This window comes from Triturus cristatus, chromosome 8 (assembly GCF_964204655.1).
Source record: "Triturus cristatus chromosome 8, aTriCri1.1, whole genome shotgun sequence".
NCBI lineage: Eukaryota > Metazoa > Chordata > Amphibia > Caudata > Salamandridae > Triturus > Triturus cristatus.
The window spans coordinates 171,533,701-171,553,833 of NC_140591.1; the positions used below are offsets into that span (position 1 = coordinate 171,533,701).

The 20,133-nt window shown below is 47.5% G+C and overlaps 1 protein-coding gene across 3 annotated transcripts in view; it reads left to right on the top strand.

The window, feature by feature from the left end:
* BRWD1 (bromodomain and WD repeat domain containing 1) overlaps positions 1-20,133 on the top strand; it is a 2,304,433-nt gene that overhangs the window by 2,154,598 nt on the left and 129,702 nt on the right. The window lies entirely within an intron of this gene.

A 20,133-nucleotide genomic window follows, 5' to 3' on the forward strand; every position in this document is an offset into this window, starting at 1 on the left:
AGTAGATTGACTTTCAGATGGATATTTATTTATTTGTTTTCAGTTTATTTCCAATTTGTTTCATCAGGTACACTTTTTCACCTTGCCGTCCTAAACCCTTGAAGTTTACAGTGTGCATGGACTGTGTTGGACAAATGTGCATTACAGACCAACACAAAATTTGACCATGGTGCTTGGGATTGGAACACAACATTAAGTTCAGGTCAAACAATAAACACAAGAAGATCAAACGGGACTTGTCCTCATCCCCCCCACATTTTATCTCAAGAGAAGTCATGAGGGAGTCAATATGTCAGTCGGTCTCACTTACAATCAAGGGGCTGATGCCACAATTGATCCTGATGCACCCAGAGTTGCCCAGATCATCGGTGACAACGCAACTGATCTGAATGTTTGGAACCTGGGTCGGGGTGAATTCAGGATGCAACTTCAATTAGGGCAGAGATGAGTTTGGCTCCGAGTTGGACACCAGTATCAGAAAAGGGTCCTCCCTATGGAGTAGGGCCAGCATTAGCGTCAAAGGGACTGATGCAGATTTTGGTGCTAGAGTGCAAGTCTGCGGTGAAGCCGTTGAGGATCTCAAAAAGGTTGTGAGAGGCCATTTTGCACATCTTTAGGACTCTCATGGTTTCCTGTGGGGCCTCGAGTCAGGTTACCACAGGCTGATCCATCATCTGCGCCTTCTGCGCCTCTCAAACCATTTTTGAGATCCTCAACGGCTTCACTGCAGACTTACACTCTAGCACCAAAATCTGCATCAGTGCCTTTGACGTTAATGCTGGCCCTACTCCATAGGGAGGACCCTCTTCTGATACTGGTGTCCAACTCCGAGCCAAACTCATCTCTGCCCCAATTGAAGTTGCATCCTGATTTCACCCAGACCCAGGCTCCAAACTGTTAGATGTTTCCATGGTTTGGGCTCAGACTCTGCTTACTATCTACTACCACTTGGAGATGACAATGGACATGATGATGCTAATCTATATGTAGACTTACAGGAGACCAATGGACTCAATATTTCCCCTCATACTGGGTTGATTCCCCCACCCTCAGGACCACCAGTGGAAGAAAGGGCTTCCATTGCTATAGTCATTAGATACACAGCTGAGGTTTTGGACTTAAAACTTTTTTCTGTGAAGTTAAAACTAATGCCCTCACAGATGTGTTATAGCCTGGGAACACTACGTCTGAGAACTTACTACAGCCATTAGCCACAGGCAGGCGCTAGGCGACCTGGACTTTTTTGGTCCAATGTCCCATTTCAGAAAGTCTGGTGGTCCAAGTTTCCAATAGCATGGTGGTCCTAAGTTTATTCTCTGCGACCCCACCAGACAGTCGGACGATTAAGACTTTAGAGAATGTTTTTGTCAGCCAGCCTTGCCTGGAGGGCCAGTGAATGCCAGTTGTCTACTTGGTTGATAGACACATGCCCTGTGAGATCTTTCTGGTAGTCCCTGACGAATTTCGTGCCTCTCTGGCTTAAATCAATTGGAATGATCAAGGTGTGGCCAAATACATAATTCAGTGAAGGATGCATTTGACTGATTACTTGGGCAGGGCAGTTAGCACTAGTGTGGTGCTACATCCCTGCGATTGGATTAGATTTAAAAGCTTTTCTGGGGATGTCAAAGCATCACTTATATGTATGTGCTTTAATGGCTCTCGCCTACAGAGTGCAAAGGCGGATTCTGCCCTGGGACGTTTCAGAGAAACAGATCCTGCCTATTCTTTAGGCCTCTCAACCCCTGCCAGTCAGTTTCCTCAGCAGTTTCGTCCATTTTGAGAATATGCCAGATATCTAAAAGAGATTATTAGTTATAGATTCCTTACCTTAGAATTAAACCCAGGCATCAGACTGGATCCGGAAATTCTTTTCTCAGCAGTACCCCTGCGTGTTGGTAGGTGGCGTCGATTGACTCCGCGTTCATCGTTGGCGTCATGATCGCCGGGATGATGTCGCTATATCTACTTAGACGCCGCCCCTGCTCGCTGACATCAGTATTTTCTTTTTCCACGCCAGCCAGCGCAGATCCGGAGGGAGCGATACGCTTAGTAATTTTTTAGCTAAGCTTTTTCGACTTTTGGTATATCTTTTTTTTTAAGTCTTTACAACTCTTGGTGCACGAGAGATGTCAAGTCGTCGACCCAGTTTCAAGCCTTGTGACTCCTGTCACAAGCTGATGCCGGTCACCGAACTGCACCTCGTGTGCCTTTGGTGCCTGGAGCGCAAGCACGACCCATAGTCTTGCTCCGACTGCCAGGCCCTGATTCCTGAGTCTTTGCGGGAGTGGTCTTGAAAGCTTTTGGAGGCCTGGCAGTCGGCTCCGCGCCATTCGAGGTCCTGGTCGAGGGGAAGGTCGCGGGACAGGTCTCAAAGCCACCACCATCATTCGTCATCGTAGTCTTCGTCATCGAGTAAGTCGAAGCACAAGAAGAAGGCGAAGAAGCATCGTTGCTCCTCACCTTCTCCCCATTTTTCTCCGGCTCCCTCCTTGGAGCCTGCTGGGACGGCTCCGCGCTTCCCTCCTTTTCCAGGAGCTGAACGGCCCCTGCCCAGCTTCATGCATTTTGCGAAGCCCTCCACTCCATCTTTAGGCAGCCCGACTCCGACGGCGTGCCTTCGGGCCCCGCGGATTCAGCTGGGGGCTCTAGGCCTTCGATGCTGGCGGCACCATCCTCGGTGCCGCAGGGCCCCCAAGGATCCAGGCCTGATCCGGTTTGCCGCCAGTCGACCTTACGGTACCTGCCCCGGCGCTGATTCCTCTGATGACGTCTCTAACGCTGGTTGCGGCCCCAGCCAGCGTCGACCCCAGCCTTCCTCTCCACTTGGATACGGAGCCGGAAAAGCATCTGCCGGCACCGAAGGGTACTTTTATACCACTGTTCTTCCCTGGCATTCCTTATCGCCCTGAGTGGCAGCCAGAGGAGGACTGGGAGTGGTTTGTTGACCTTTTGGGAGACCAGCTTGAACATCCGGACTGGAGAGATGAGTTGGGTAATGCAAGTGATCTGGATACCTCCCCATACCTTGGTATGCTTTCTCCCCTTACCGTGGCAACGGACAAGGGAGATTCCTATGCTGTGGTGTTGCGTATGGCGACTGAGGCCTTGGGCCTTGAGCTTCCTACAGTGGCGGTCAGAACTAACCTCCTGACGGAGGGGCTTTAGCCAGCAACAGCCTCTTTGGAGCCCTTGCTGCCTTTCAATGAGACCCTCACTGATGTCCTTTTGGGATCCTAGTCCAAGCCCAGCACAGGGGCTCCTGTGGATAGGATGATTGCCCAACTCCACCCAGGGCAAACCACTTTTTCTCTCCCAAAACCCTACCCCCGAGAGTTTGGTGGTCCAAGTCTCATCCTCAAAAGGAAGTGCTTTCCGTACAGCTCCTCAAGATAGGGAATCCAAGAAGCTTGACCATTTTGGGAAGAAGAGGTTTTCTTCCACCAGCTTTGGACTGCAGTCGGTGAACACGGCATGTCTCTTGGGCTGTTACACTCATTCGGTGTAGAAGACAATTGCTTGAGTGCTGTCACAGTGCCTGGAGGAGGCCCGGGCTGTGCTCGCCCGAGCTGTTGCTGAGGGTCGAGACGCAGCAAAGTTTACCATCCTGTGTGGGCTGGATACTTTCGACTCGCTGGGTAGGTTGATTTCCACGTTGGTTGCCCTGAGGCGCTACGCCTGGATAAGAACCTCTGGATTCTCTGGGGATGTTCTATCTACCCTTTGGACATGCCCTTTGATGGCCGTCGCCTGTTTGGGGACAAGGCGGACAACGCGCTCGAGCGCTTCAAGGACTCTAGGGCTACGTCCAGGTCTGTGGGCCTTGCAGCAACTTCTCGCCCCATGCAGTCTGCCTTTCGCGGCCACAGTAGGGGTGCCCGACAACGTTCCACCCAGAGTCACAGGGCCGCACAAGGCACCCAGCCTCTGCTCGGCCAGGGACATGGGACCCAGCGTCGTGGGACCCGGGACCAAAGAGCGGGTCAGTCCACCAATTTCCCCCCTGCAGCTGCCTCCAAATCTTCCTAGTCCGACTTTTCAGGGCCACCAGTTGCCAGTGGGCGGTAGAATTTGCAATTACCCCTCCCCCCACTGGCACAACATCACGTCGGACAGGTGGGTTTTGCAGATAGGTCCGAAGAGGCTACTCCCTCCCCTTCGAGATTACCTCTCCCTCTATGCCACCAACACTCCATTGCATGTCGGGAGTATCACTTGGCCCTTCTCTGTCAGGAAGTTACGGCTCTCTTGGTCAAGGGAGCTATTGAGCGAGCCCCTGTGCCAGAAGTAGGTCGTGGTTGTTATTCCCACTACTTCCTGGTACCCAAGAAGGACAAAGGCCTGCATCCTATCTTGGATCTCAGGGACGTCAACCGCTTCCTCTGGTAGGAGAAGGTCAAAATATTGACATTGGCTCAGATCCAGTCTGTCCTCGACCCTGGATGGTAGCGTTTGGCTTGCAGGACACTTATTTCCCCACCCCCGTCCTGCCATCCCACAGGCGCTACCTACAGTGCACGGTAGGCCACAAGCATTTTCAGTTTCCCATGCTCCCCTTTGACCTTACCAGCACGGGTGTTCACGAAAGTGATGGCGGTGGTCGCAGCTCATCTGCGCAGATGGGGGGTTCCAGTCTTCCTCTTTCTTGATGACTTGTGAGCTTGCCCCAGGCTGTCGTCTCCCACCTCCAGACTAGGGTGGACCTTCAGCACTCGCTGGGGTTCTCAATGTGCCGAAATCGCACCTAATTCCCTCTCAGAAGCTCCTCTTCATCGGAGCTGTTCTGGATACAATGCACTCTCGGGTCTCTCCTCCCGAACGGCGAGTCCAGGATATTCAGGCGCTTATTCCGATCTTTCAGCCTCTATCCTGGGTTTTGGTCAGGATGACCCTGAGGCTGCTGGGCCTCAGGGCCTCCTGCATCCTGCTGGTAGATCATGCCAGATGGCATATGCGGGCTCTGCAGTGGGACCTGAAGTTCCAGTGGGCGCAGCATCAGGGGAACATGTCCGATTATGTCCAGATCTCGGACAGCACTGCACAACAGCTGCAGTGGTGGCTCACAAACCGGCATTGGGTCAATGGCAGATCCCTCTCCCTTCCCCAACCGGCGCACACAGTGGTGCCGGATGCGTCCCTCCTGGGATGGGCGGCCACATGGGAGAGGGGGAGATCAGAGGCCTCTGGTCTCCAGCGGAGTCCAGGCTCCATATCAACCTTCTGGAGGACAATGTTAAACGCGGCGGCCTCAGACGCGGAAGATGACTCACCTGTTTGAAATGTGGTGACAGGACTGCAGGCTGGTATTGTACGAGCTTACAAGCAGCACAAGGAGACTAAAGCAGAAACTGCACACAGCGCCTGGGGCCCACTGGAGGGCTATAGAAATTAACATTAAAGCTTGATTTACTGTGGGCAAAATGGACGGACTCCACCGAAGGAGAAGTATCGGACCACAGGTCCCAGCATGCCTCACTGGTGAGTGCATGCGCTATATGGATAAATACCCCTGTGGTTAAACCGCCCATTGCCTAAGCACTACCCCATGAAGAAGGAGCCTACGGCTCCGAAACGCGTCGGGGACTGAATTGCAGCCGCTATGTGCAGTTTCCTGAAATAAAGGGTTTTGGAGACTATTCTCGTTGTGGAGTACGTCCTTGAGTTAGAGGCAGTTTTGGGACAGTATATATATATATATATATATATATATATATATATATATATATCGGCTGCCAGACTACTCTTACATATCAAACCGCGAGACCACATCTCCCCTGCCTTAAAAGACCTGCATTGGTTACCGGTTGCCAGAAGATCCTCGTTCAAGCTGCTTTGGTTCACCCACAAAGCGATACATGGAATGGGACCGCTCTTCATCAGGAATAAAATCACCAAACACATTCATCATAGGAACCTCCGCTCTAGCATAGCACCCCGCTTCAAAATCCCAAGATACAAGAAAAAAAACATGGGTGGCACATCCTTCTCTGTTTAAGCAGCCACAATATGAAACTCTTTACCCCCCAACATAAGATCCACTGACAACCACCTTATCTTCAGAAAACTACTCAAGAATTGGCTCTTCCCCACATAAGCACCATAGGCAAACAGAAATATACAGCATATCCCTCTGTATATAAGCATGTATTTGTACTATAGATATGTACCTAAATATGTGTATTGCTTTGTATAAACATGTAGAATAATTATGGTAAAAAAAAAATTAATAAATTTTTAAGTACGATACTGGTTAACCAGATTTTATCGAATGCATCTTTAATCTACTTCTACTCACTTCATTTATGCATCTATATACCTTCCATGTACTGGGATCTATATATTTATTACTTTCCTCCATAAAAAATAAAAGTCCATTCAATGCACTACCCTATTTCTCACAATATACCTCTATCAATATCTGTAATCTACATATACTTACTTCCTTTATGCATTTTTAAACTTTCCATGTACTTATGAATCTATATATTTATTACTTTTTTCTAATCCAGCATATCCAATGCACTACCCCATTTCACACCCTATAATTCTCTCAATATATCTTCTACCTCAAAACTCTGACTCATCTGAAACCTCTTTGTACTACTCTTTCCAAAGCACTACCCTATTTCTCACCCTATACCTCTATCAATATATCCTCTATATCCACTCTCATTCATCTCAAACCCCATGCCACTACTATGACCCCCAAAATAGCCCTTTCTAGACTCTCCCCCTCCTTGCGCCATCAGACATCTCTTTTACTGATCCCCCAAAACAAGCCTTTGTAATCTCTTCCATCTGACTCTTCCCCTCCACATCACTTTTTAGGTCTCGCCTTGCGTCACAGCGCATGCGCTGCTTGCTCTGCGAGATCTATTGTGGTCGGGTTGCTTTTGGAAGTGGGGTGGAAGCTCCGCCTCTGCTTTTCATTGGCGAGCGTCACACTTTGTTAAACACGCGCTTTTGATTTGCAGTGAGGCTTTTTGGTCCCCTCCCTGTCTCCTTTCCGGCTCGCCCACCCGGACTGGATATTTTGCTTGCTCACGGCACCAGTCGGTGGAGGCATGAGCAGTGGCTCTCTCTCTCGTTGAACTTGGGCCCCTCTCCGTTTTCGCGCTTCATCTCCGGTTTCGCCAGTTTTTTCATTAAAGTGAAAGCGTTTCTCCTCCTGAAGGCACGGCATGCACTTTACCGGCCGGCATGCGCACAATAGACATGGGCGCCGATATTGTATGCGAGTTGAAGTCTTTTTTTTATTATTCAAAATCTTTAAAACGTGCCACTCTTCATTTCCATCCAACAAACTTGACAAAGCGAAAACTGTTTTCTCTGACAGTGTTGTGCCCGTAGCAACAGTGACTTGATTGAGCCTCTGTATGAGTTCGGGCTATAATTAAAAGTGTATTGGTTTTGCCCTATTGGAGAAAAATGACGTGGTCAGTGGAAGTGCTCCAGATGTACAGCAGGCTGCGCAGCAAAAGAACGGCAATGGCCTTGTCTGCAGCATATTTAAGTGACATCCTTCGGATACTTAAACACAGGCTCCATGGTTTGCTTACAGAGTCTTTTTAGTAAAAGATAGCCAAGAGATGGGTCCTTTGGGCCTGTTCTGTCTGCTTTATATGCTTCTTACACAGCTGTTGCCCCACAGAAAATAATTAGAAAATGGCAGTGTACCAGGCTCATAAAGTGCTGATGAAAATGGCCCTGAAATTATTGGGGTTACAGTAGAAGGAGCTGATGTTGTAATAAGTAATGTACAGAAACATTTGTTTAAGCCATGCACTGTCTTGTGCTTATTGAATTTAGTTTTAGTTTCTCCAAAAGCACATGTGGTCTGCAAGCAGGCTCTAATGATGTCCTTGCATAGAATGGCTTGAAGGACTGGCAGTTTCTGATCTCCATGTACACATGCCACCAACATCAAGTCGGTAAGCGAGGCTTCCTTGGAAGTCACTGGTGAGAAGGATGCATGTTACACAGAAATGAACCGCTTTGTTATGACACTATTCAGACTTATTGAGCACAGAAATATTACTTTTTTTACGTTTTATATTTTTTCAGTATAATTAACAGCCGCTGAACATTTTCTATAACTCAGAGTCACAACTAATAGCTCCAGGCGCGGCGCAAAACCCATTGGGCTCAAAGGGCTTCAGCCCCTAGCCCTCCCCCAGCCCAGGCCTGAGGCAGCATCCCGGGCACACACACAGCCGCACCCGAGCACTTCACAGTTCATTTTTAAAAGACCTTTCGGTTGTTAGTGAGGCCTTGTTGTTTTTCACCCTTTCTTAAAGCCCCTGCATCTCCGCTCGGCCTGTTGCTGGAAGAATCGCCCCCCCCCCCCTCCTTCATATTACTGCATGTTTAGTACCTCTCACTATTCGTCTGTGGCAGCTCCTTTTACACGTCTTCTTTAAGGATTTTCTCTCCACTACCTACTTTTTCAAATAACTTCACAAGTAGTTATGTAACCAGACCACTGGTTTAAAAAAAGGATGTGGTGGCACATAAATCACCAGTCACGATGTACAGGCAGGATAATATTGGGGGTACGCCTTGACAGATTTTAGCCTATTGACTTCCCGTCCCTGTTGCTCAAACTATATATACATTCAATTGTGTCCCTTGGGTATCATGTGTATGCGGCAGTTACAAGATGGCGACCCTGTAAACTGTGTGATCTAACATTGCAGAAAACTTTCACTCCAGGCATGCTATTTCTGGATGTGTAGCACAAAATCATTTCCTCCGATAGAGCCCTCTTAACTCTGTTAGACACATTTTGCAATTGCTACCTTTTCTTTGAAAAGTAGCCTTCCCCTCTAATAAATACTATGCAGTGATATGTTGGGTTCTATTTAAGCTTGTCCAGTTTTTAATAATTTGCCTTTGGGAACCAGTGAAATTAGGATAAACTTAAAAGTATAAAACGTATTATTATGCATAAGAGCCCTCGCTGTGTCCTGTTTAGTAGTAATGCACGGTCAAACTTGCTTAGAGATGCTCATGTTTAGATCTGGATGAGAGTCCGCTTCAGCTGTTTCGCCAGCCTCTTTTTAAAACATTTTTTTTTTTTAATGTAAATGTACATCTGTGAGGAGCTTTTGGGTCGGCCGTCTTCCATTTGTCTGTTCAAATGTCATTGATATTTTGCTCCTGCCATTCACAGCTGATGGCGTAACAGAGCCAATGATTGAAGACAATTTGCGCCATGTTGTCAGTGACAACATTTTGTCTCTTCACTTATGTACATCCGACTAAAAATAAGTGCAGTTTAGTGTCAGGACTTGAGGACAAAGAATTAACTTTGCTAATTCTTTTTTTTTCTTTCTTTCCCTACCTGTATTTTTTAAGTCTTCTTTGTGTTTCCAAACTGTTTTCAGCAAATAGCAATTTTTTTGCTTTAATAGTGTGATGTGCAGTAAAACTAAAAAAGATTTCTATACCTGTTTAAGTGTGCCTACTAACAAGCATATGAGCTAATAACTTTTTTTAATGTAACGTTTTTATTGAAAGTATATGACACGTTTAGACTGCAGCATGTTTGGCTTTTTTTAAATTCATGTTTACGCTTGCATTAAAAAAAATTTTTTTTAAACATCACACTAGCTTGCCAAGGCAATGCATTTTGTCTTTGCTTATACTTATTTTTTTTCTTTACTAGACACAGCAGGTAATAACTGATTCATACCTACAGCAAACAAGACCCATTGGCTTTGCCAGTGCTTGTTTTCAGCATCAGTTAAATTAGTTCCAATGATACTGTCGTGAACAATTAGAATTGAAAACATTTCTATTCTGAAAATGAGTGAGGTAAACATACAGAGGCCTGTGGAAATAGTAATGGTCTTCAGTGCCACAGTCACTGCTGTCCTCCTCTTCACACCACTTTGCTCTGCAGCCGCTGTAAGGCACTTATACCCTTTTCCCTCATTTCTTTTAGACATCCTCCTCTACATATGTCACCCCTCCGCTCTATCTTTTTCCACACCCTCTTTTCACTTTATCCTTCTGCACATGCTGCCTAGCATCTCCGTGCTACATAGTGTTTCGTACCAAATAATATCGGCATTCAGATCAAATAATAAAAAAACGAGCAGCAAAATCTGTTTAAGGTGACACAACAAAACGGAAAGAAGAGACTATAAGTCCTGTGAAAACAAAACTGGCAGAAGGTCCTATGTCAGCTGTGAGCAGTCCACCCAGATTCGAGAAATTAGCTTTGTGATGCTTTCTGGTACAAGTAGTTCTGATTCCGTTTTTATAAACGCAAGACTTCGAGCACCTGAAAGCAACGTAGAGTTGTTTTCAGGTGCTCGAAGTCTTGCAAATTAAAATTCATGTGCAGTTTGGGCTTCGACCGGACTCTATTTTAACCACCATTTAAAAATCCAGGAAGCGGTTATCGGGGATTTAGTTCATAGTACAGCCCGGTAGCAGGCTGAGTATCCGCTCCACCCGTTTCATGCCTCAGCCGACACCTAGCGAAAACTGCCACCAGTTTCAGCAATCTGTACCATAAGTGACTGCCATACACTTGTCTGCTCCATCATGTGGACCAGGGCCAAAGCTCGCAGGGGTTACCCACAGGGCACAAGTCCTAAAACAAGCATTTGTAATGCAATAGGTCTCACATTTGTGCTAGTTTAAGCTATTGGCATTGTAAATCACAATGCCTTTTATTTATGTTTTTGTTTTTAAAACCTAAATAAAATTCATTACCAATAGATAGAAAGAACAGAAAGAGGGCGGAGATGATGGCAGAAAAGCCGCACCTGTCAAAAAAATTCAGGAAAAGTTATGGTTGGTGCAGGAAAACTTGGGAGGGAACCCCTCTCCACCCCTACTTGGATAACACAACTAAATTGACAAAAGATATGGATTCCGCACACAAAAAGTTATATATCTATTCAAAGTCAGTTTGACATAAATAAGTAATGATGTTCCGAAGAAATATCCAAGTCGTTGTGTTTTTTTTCTTATGAATTTTATTCTTTATTGAGAATGGCGAAAATATATCAAGTTGATAAAATCCAAAATTCATTATCCATTAGCCGACGCGTTTCGTCCCCATAGAGACTTCTTCAAGGCTATAGAAAAACATATACATAAAGACATTTAAAATATATACAAACCTACAAAAGCAGACGCATAAACATATGTTAGTGAGCTATTTACAAGAGTGATGAGATACACAAGAGTTGGCTCTTTTGAAATGACAGTTAATCTACTCCACGTGAAGCTAATAAGTTAATTTTATCAAAAGACATCCTCTCATATGATCACACAATTTTCTTTTTGTCTCTTTGGGGCCCACTACCTATACTTTAGTGAATAAAACACCATATTATTATAATCCCGAAATTCATATGTTGAAGGTTCCACAACTGTACATTTTCAATGTTTGCAACATATCAACAAAATTACATACCTCCAAATTTAGATCAAGATGATTATTCCTCTATGAAGCTTTGTCAGCAGTTATGCTCTTGATACACAATCCATAAAAATAAGTGTTGTCACCTAAAACAAATAGATATATGTATACATTGTTCCTTCGCCCTAAATTGTGTAGTCTGTTTACAAAATAATATATTTGAGACCACGAATAATATACCCTACATAAGTAGGTGAAGAGTGGTGACAGTTATATAAAGGTCATTATTCTTACATAGAATAAAAATCACTGGCTGTACATATATCAGTTAGAGTCTGACCAAAGTTAAAAAGGCAAACGCCATCTTAAACAGTCACGTTGTCATGCTGAACTGATGCATCTATATGTCTATGACCCATAAATGCAGTAAATTAACGGTGTTAGCTTAAACATTTATGTTAAGCCTGCACTAGCAACATGCAAAAGTGTATCTGATAGAGACTACTAGCCGCAGATTCCTTCACGTAGAATTATCACCAGGCGGGAGACTGGATCCGGAAACTTTTTTGCCACTGCATCCCTGCGTGCCGGGGGCGGGCGACATCATGCGACTCCACCCAGGCGTCGTACGTGACGTCAGCGAGGTCACATAAGACCCGCCCCGGCGCGCCTATGTCAGTTTTTTCCTTTTCCGCGTGCAACGCGGATTCGATCCTTGCTACGTGCCTGTTTAGGGCCCCTTTTTCTTCCATTTCTTTTCGTGGAACAGTGTGCGAATGCCTTCGGGCTTCAAAACTTGCACGTTTTTTGGGCGTCTTATGTCTGCGACGGACCCTCACCTTATTTGTATGTGGTGTTTGGGGGAGGATCACGGCACCACAGATTGTGCGGCGTGCCAACAGTTGAAGCCGAAGTCGCGGCGGAAGCGCTGGATGAAACTTCTCTCGGCGCGTCTCTCCAGATTGAGGTCCTCCCCTCGGTCTGCTTCGGTGGACGGCTTCAGATACGGCCGTGGTCGCCGTCTTCGCCCTTCTCCGATGTCACGTGAGCGTCACTCCCCGGTGGGTAAATGTCACAGTTTGTCCCCGGGGGCTGGTTTCCGGCCTCCTGGGGTCGTGGACTCTCCGCGGGTGAGGCGGCCCCGCGTGTCATCCTATCCACCGTTTCCCGGTGTTGGGGCGTCAAGAGTCCAAATGGAGACATACGCGGCGGCTTTACAGGCCTCGCTGGCATCTCCTCCTCCTTTCCCTCCTGGGGCATCGACACATCCCTCGCCCTGCGCTGGGCCCTCCACGGCGCTGCCGGTGGCCCCGGCGCCGACTGGTTCGTATCCAGGCTTGGAGGAAGTGGTGCTGCTTGGGTGCGGCTCCTCTGGGGCACCTCCTTCAGGCCACGATGTCTCTGCCTCTCCGCAAACTCCCACGGGGGTCCCTGTGGTGTTGCGGGAGGTCACCGGGGCTAGGCTCGCATCCCCGAGCCCCTCTCGGTCCTTTGACAAGGTGGTCCTGTCTAAGGCCGAGGTGACGCCGCTACGGCGCCGGCAACAGCTAGACCGTGCGGAGCCACAGGGATCGGTGGACCCTCCTCGTCCCGCTCCGGGTCGAGGGCGAGGGAGGACCCCTCGTCCCTCTCCGGGCCCCTCTCGTCCCTCCCCACAGGTGGCTGCCTAATCGTAGGGCAAGTCGGAGGTTGGATCCTCTCTGGCGCCGCCACATGGGTTGCCGAGCGATCTTCGCCTCATTCTGGGCCGCGGCTCGCGGAGGGCTTTGTGCCACTCCTCAGGCACGTCTCGTTCCCCCGCGCAGGTGGCTGCCTCGCCGGGGTCGGGTTGGTGTCATTCCGGTGCCACCCCGATGCCGGTGCGGCTCCAGCTATACTCCGGTCTCCGCTCCGGTGCGGGGTGACTTGGAGGTACCTTGTCCGGTGACACCGGATGGTGCCGACGTCCTGCCTCAAGCAGCGGACTCTACGGCTCCGCGCATGGGTCATACGGCGGATTCATCTTCGGACGCTCCTTCTTCTCTGGAGGCAGGCTGTATATTGGTGTCGTCCTCCCCAGAGACTGGTCGCCGCGTGGTGTCTTTTTCACCGGCATCGAAGGGCGGCTCCCCGCCCTTCTTGAGGCAGAGGTGTTTGTCGGAAGAGCGGCAGGTCCCTCATTCTTAGGCTCCTTCTGACTTCCAGGTCTGGCCCTTGCCCGTCCCGCTTGGCCTCGGGGACAGCCGCCTTAGTTTGTAGCCGTCGCCCACGGAGGAGCTGCTTTCTCCACCGCGGGGCCCTATGGAGGCGGGTGCGGCCTTCGCTCACGTGGTGTCCACGGCTGTGGGCATCCTGCGCATGGGTGACCCGGTGGCTTACTTTCCGGCGGACCATCTATTGGAGGTCCTCCCCCAGGGCTCTGGTGGGAGGGAAATCTTACTTCCCTTTGAAGGTTCGCTCCTTTCTTCCTTGACGGGGGCTTGGAGGCGTCCTGCCTCAGGGGACCCGGTGCCTCAGTGTCTTCTGCAACGGCACCTCCCGGCACCGCGTGACCCGGCGTGTCTTTACCTTCATCCCTCAGCCGTCAACCCCCTTTTGCATACTGCTTTTCCCTCCCTGCCACCACTGTTGACTCCGCCGTCCCGAGAGGCCCTCTGGCTGTACGCTTGGGGACGCAACATGTTCCCCTCGACCAGCGCGGCCCTGCGGGCCCTTAACACCTTGTGTGTGCTCGTTAGGGCCTCCTCCTGTGTGTGGGACTCGGCTGAGTCTCTGGGATCTGCAGCGTCCCAGGAGTCTGGTCAGGTGGACTTACGGCATCATGCATTGGATGGCCGGGAGCTTGCAGCGTTTGTTCTCCGCTCCGCTCTGGACATCTCAAAGGTGCTGGGCTGGGCCATGGCTTCCCCAGTCGCGCTCCGTCACCATGCTTGGCGTCGGGACGGAGTATTCCCTGAGAATATTCGGGAGCGACTCATCGACCTTTCGTTTGATGGCAGCCTGTTGTTCCATGCCCCGGCCGACTCCGCCATCCAAAGACTCTTGGCAGGGCTCCGTCCTCCTCCTCTTCCGTCCTCTCCTCAGTGACTTCTGAGTTGGGTTGATTCTGGGCCTTCTTAGGCCGGCTGTTCTGGCTGTGGAGTGTGTTTTCTGCCTGTTTACGTCCTTCCTTGCAACTTTGGCATTGTTGGCTGCTGGACGGCCCTTATGTTGATTGTGTGTGTGGGTTCTGCAGGAGTTGTTGTTCAGACTTGGCCCTGAGATTGGGCCTTCTGCTTTGCTTGGTCTGCTTGTCAAGCCTTCAGCGGGGGTGTTTTTTTCCCCGTGGCTCTTTTGTTTTTTCCTCTGCTGCGGAAGTTCTTCCAAAGATGGTTCCCATATCTTGGGACTTGACGTACCCTATGTGGGGTAGTGGTAACTGTAATATGGCTTGCGCTCTGCTAGAGGGTTCTGGTCGCCTTTGGGTACCTGTTCTCCATGGCGTTTGGGTAGGTTGCTTTTGCTTCCTGAGGTCGTGTGCGCGGCCACTCGTAGTGGTGGCCCGGGCATCTCCTCCTCTCCCTGCTCCTATCCTGAGGTCTGGGATGATGCTATGTTCTCCCTAGCCAGGCGTCGCCTACTCGGCCTTCCTGGGGCCTCGGGCTGTTCTTCTTGCTTGACTGCCGGCGCAGTTCTGGCTAGCAGGCTGCTTTCCACCTGGAGTGGGTTCGCCTTCTTTTCCCTAGTTACCTTGGGCCCTCTAGGCTGCTGCTTCTTCTTCTTCCGCTTTCCTGTCTTGCATTGGGCGGAAGCTATGTTGCCTTGTGGTGGAGTGGGGTGCTTCGGCCTCTCAGTCCTTGCCCTTGGTTCCTCTGCTGTGAGTGTACGAGCCTCTTCAGCCTTCTTTCCCTCCTACATCCCCTTGGGGTCGGTGGGGTTCTGCTTGTGGGGGTTCCCTTGGCCTGGCAGGGGCGAGATTCTACCTGGTCCACAGATCTGGTCCCCTTTGGGGCCCTCTGTTCTGCATTGGCTGGTGGGGTCCTTTCGCAGGGGGTATTGCTAGGGTATCTATTCTACGTGAAGGAATCTGCGGCTAGTAGTCTCTATCAGATGTACGAGTTACTTACCTTCGGTAACGATGTATCTGGTAGAGACAATTCTAGCCGCAGATTCCTTCACGGCCCGCCCTTCCTCCCCTATTCTGCGAGGACCCTTGGGTTGGTCGTCGGTACTCGCTTCCCGGTGGGTGGCTGTGTCTCCTGTGAGTGCCTTCCTTGTTCTTGAAGGGTGACTCCGTCTGGGGACGGTTCATTCCTCCTTTGGTTCTTTGGAAGATGGGGTTCCGATGCTCCGGTGCCCTGCTGCTCTGGCTACTCCAGGGTTGGGGGGATTGCTTTCTATCCCTGTCCTCTTCCCCCCCACCCCCTCCTCCTTTCCTTCCATTGCTATCCTCTGATTACGGGTCATCTGGCCAGGTCTTGCCCTTGTCACTTGTGGGTGCGTGCCCTCTAGGTTGGGGTGGCTTGGAAGTTTGTTGTCCCTGTTTTCTTGGGACTGGTCCCGTTCCTTGCTCAGGATGGGGGAGGTGGGTTTACTACGTGTGCCATGCGTTTCCGCATGTTCTTTGCCTCCGAGGCACAGGGATGAGAGGCTGTCTATGTGCTGGCAGGGTGACTGCGCAGGTTTCTGCTTGTTCTTCTTCTTCTTTCTTCTTTCCCTGCCCTTGGGTTCTGCGGTGTTGTCACTACTCTGGTGGTGTTAGTCACCGTTTCTTTCCAATTTTTCTGCTCTTCGCACACTGTTCCCATGCTTCCTCAGTTTATCTGGTGGTTCCGCGTTGTGGTGCGGAAAAGTTCTCTGAAGAAAACTGACGTAGGCGCGCCGGGGTGGGTCTTATGTGACCTCGCTGACGTCACTTACGCGGACGACGCCTGGGCGGAGTCGCGTGATGTCGCCCCACCCCCGGCGCGCAGGGATACTGTGGCAAAAAAGGTTTCCGGATCCAGTCTCCCGCCTGGGGATAATTCTACGTGAAGGAATCTGCGGCTAGAATCATGTCTACCAGATACATTGTTACCGAAGGTAAGTAACTCGTACGATTGTACTAGTGAGCAAGTTTCTCTTGATGAATTTTGTATCTTCGAGGAACAGATTGAAACAATTCTTAATTGAAAGGGCAAAAAGATTCCATCTTTCGAGAACTGGTGGCAAACATAATGACTCCGATTTGTTGTCCCAAAAGTAAACTGGTGAAATCTATTTAAGGCGAGGAAGACACATTATTTCTGATTGTTAAAAAATATACATTGGAGAGAGAAAGAGAGATTAGGAAGGCGTCCGAGCTATTTACATTGCACATTGATTTAAAGTGAAGAAAACACACTGTTTTTCATTACTAAGTAGAATCTGTGAAAGAGAGATTAAAAAGGCGCCTGGGCTCACACTATTTACATCGCGTATTGATTCATGTAAGGAATTTCATAGTAACGGGCTGGCTGAAACTTCGTATCTAAATATGAGCCGCCATCTTAAAAGAGAACACATTGCATTATTATATTGTCTTCTAAGTCGCAGTGTCCTTTTCATTAACTTGTGGTGGCCAAATAAAAATGTGTAAGGATTTTCATAGTAACGGGGTGAGCGAAACTTCGTATCTAAAGACGAGCTGACTTCTTAAAAGGGAGCACATTGCATTTTTATAATACCTTCTAAGTCGCGGTATCCTTTTCAATAACTTGTGGTGGCCAAATAAAAATGTATAAGATGAGTCAGGCATATTAGAACTATTTATTGAAAAACCGACTCTGCTCAGATATCTGTTTTTTGTCGAAGACTCATTAAACTCCATATGGAATCTCACAACAGCGCGCTAGGTGCAATACCATATTAAAATGGGAAGGAACGCCATGTTTAACAAGTACACATTCTGTTCGTAAGAATAGGAAAGTTTCAAAAACGCGACATGGATCATAGTAGATTCACCTCCTAAACTGGATTTCAGTTCTAACAAACGTTTCGATAATAAGTATTTTGAAAAAGTATATACAACACCTAAAGTTTAAAATATGCAGTATACAACAAACATCCATTACATGGACAGTGAGGACAGTGTACCTACAAACAAAATGGCATGGTGGCCAAATGAGATCGTCCCAATGTCTGTTTCTGAAAAATTACGTTGAAACACACTGCTGGACCCGTATTTATACAACAAAGCCTGGATGTCAAACGTGTGTTAATTGAAACAAAAGACGGTCTAGCGTGAATAACCATAACCGCCATCTTGGTACAGGACGTGTACCATGTTATTCCAAATTTAAGAAGTGACATCTTGAAGAGGCAAGTATATAAATTAATCACAATCTGTATATAATTTACGTGTTCGTATATATAGTTAACAAACACTGACATCACACAAGATATAATATCCCTTAAAATGTACAGTGAAAAAACAAGATAAGCATAGATATTATGGTATATGTATAAAACTTACGCTATGCCTACTAGAAACAGGACGCCATTTTGTGTATCTGGCCACCCTTAAAGCACCGAAAGTATAAGCGCCATTTTGACATGACGTAAAAGCTTCATAACTTCCCGAGTGTATACAATACAAATAAAAACACCCGAAAATTATTCATTACAATTCCATATTAATGAAAATTGTGGAACAGCCTTTTTGTATGTACCTACTAGAAACAGAACGTCATTTTATATATCAAGCCACCATTTTTAGGTCTCGGCTAGCGAAGGCTGTGCTTGCGCCATCTCGCTCGCGAGATTTAACGTTTTCAGAAGTGGGGCTTGAACCCGCCCCTCTTCTTCCCTCTTCTCCATTGGCTGGCCTCTTAAATTGCAAGAACGTTGGGATGATTATATCCTGGTAGGTCTGGCGCTCACTAAATTCCGTAACTATATGATGATGTCAATAATCATGTAGGTGCCCAGGGAAGAGGCAATCATCCAACACCTCCAATATGATCAAGAGATCTGTCCACAGTTAGAATTTATATCCCGGCACACATTAATAATCATCAAGATAAATCAGACTTGAGTATTGGCATGAGTAAATAAACAGCATAAATGATTTAATGCATCTCTTGTTACGCTCCAGCCAACACGTGTTTCGTCGCTCGGGCCAAGAGACCCGCGACTTCCTCAGGGCTGGAAAACATACCAAACATAATATCAGCACACTCAATAAGCTGCTACTAGAAATAACATATATCACATGTGCAAAAGTGGTGATCCCAACTCCTATACTAAACCCATATTGTGAGTCATAAAACAATATCAATAATAAACTCAAATGGAACAGTGATCATAGTAAAGAGAATGCTCATCTTAATATATACAGTGCTAATGCTCGAAAAGTAAAGTCAACCAATGAGGCAAACACCCTAGTGACTGACATAGTACAGAGAATGCTCATCTTAATATATACAGTGCTAATGCTGGAAAAGTAAAGTCAACCAATGAGGCAAGCACCCTAGTTACTGACATGAAGAGATAAAATCCAAAAGGAAATGTAAGCCATGAGTGCAGCTAAACATTAATACACAGGTGACACAACCTGAAAGGTTGTCCATAGAAGATAAAGCTGCACAAAGAACCAAGCCTACCTTCCAAAACGGTGTAAACGTCTATGTGCCTAAAATTAATAGAAAAGTATAAGACAATTTTTAAGTGATTGCGACGCATCCACAAAGGACCAATATTAAGATAGAGGTCGCATTCATAGGGTGTAAACATACCTTATGACTGGTTGTAGTTCCAGTCCAGCCTGAGTATGGCTAGACAAAGTATAGGATTTCATGTACCATCCAAAATTAAACCAATATCTGTAAATATAATAAGGTTCCTATTTAAAAGAAGATGATACCGAATGCTCCTGTCCATAATTAATAGCTTGCAAAAAAGTGTATCAATTGAGAAGAAAATTGGGGCTTGAATGGAGAGAGACGAAGAATTAGAGTGACAACCATAGTGTCCAATAGAAAAGCATCCAGAAAGAGATTTAAATGCCATTGGAGAAAATTGAACCCCTATTAACGCGTCTAAACATGTCCTAACTGACACCAAAATTATTAGCACACCTGAATATCATAAGCATGCACAAATTGTACCCAGACACATGGTGAATCACAAGCAAAGATGCTATGTGACCGGTAAGCCACATCTGATGCCCGACACCAAAAACACCATAGTGGAATGCAAGTATAAGAGCATATATCCGCTTACCAGCATTATCACGAGAAGAATTAAACTCGTAACACAATGAGGGCTTCTCAATTCGAACGACCCCCAGAACGCTGAAAAGTCAAGATTATACATCTATTCAGGAGGTCAGCATTAATTTACAAAACAAAAATTGTGTCACGCCCCAAATAGCAGATCCATACCTGTACGTTACAGCAAAGGAGCCCAAATCCGACTCCCGGTACCTCCGTATTGTGCTAGTACGCCTCCGATGACCGGACGTACTATAAGTATTGTGGGTAATTTCCAAAGCCTGGCGCGGAAACGTGGTGGACGCGTATCCCAACCACGGGCACCATCTTGAGTGCATAATAGTTAACGCGAACGCCATATTTGAATATTCAAAACTGCCCTTTGGCCAACGAAACAAACATGGCACATGAGGTATTGCAGTAAAAAATCCCTAATTATAGGATGATATTGTACAGCCCCAATTGGGAAATACACAATGTAATGAAAGAACAATTTACACGTAACGGCAAGAATCCTAAGTTAATAGCGCACATCATATATTGTATGTCATTCAGTATTGCTCT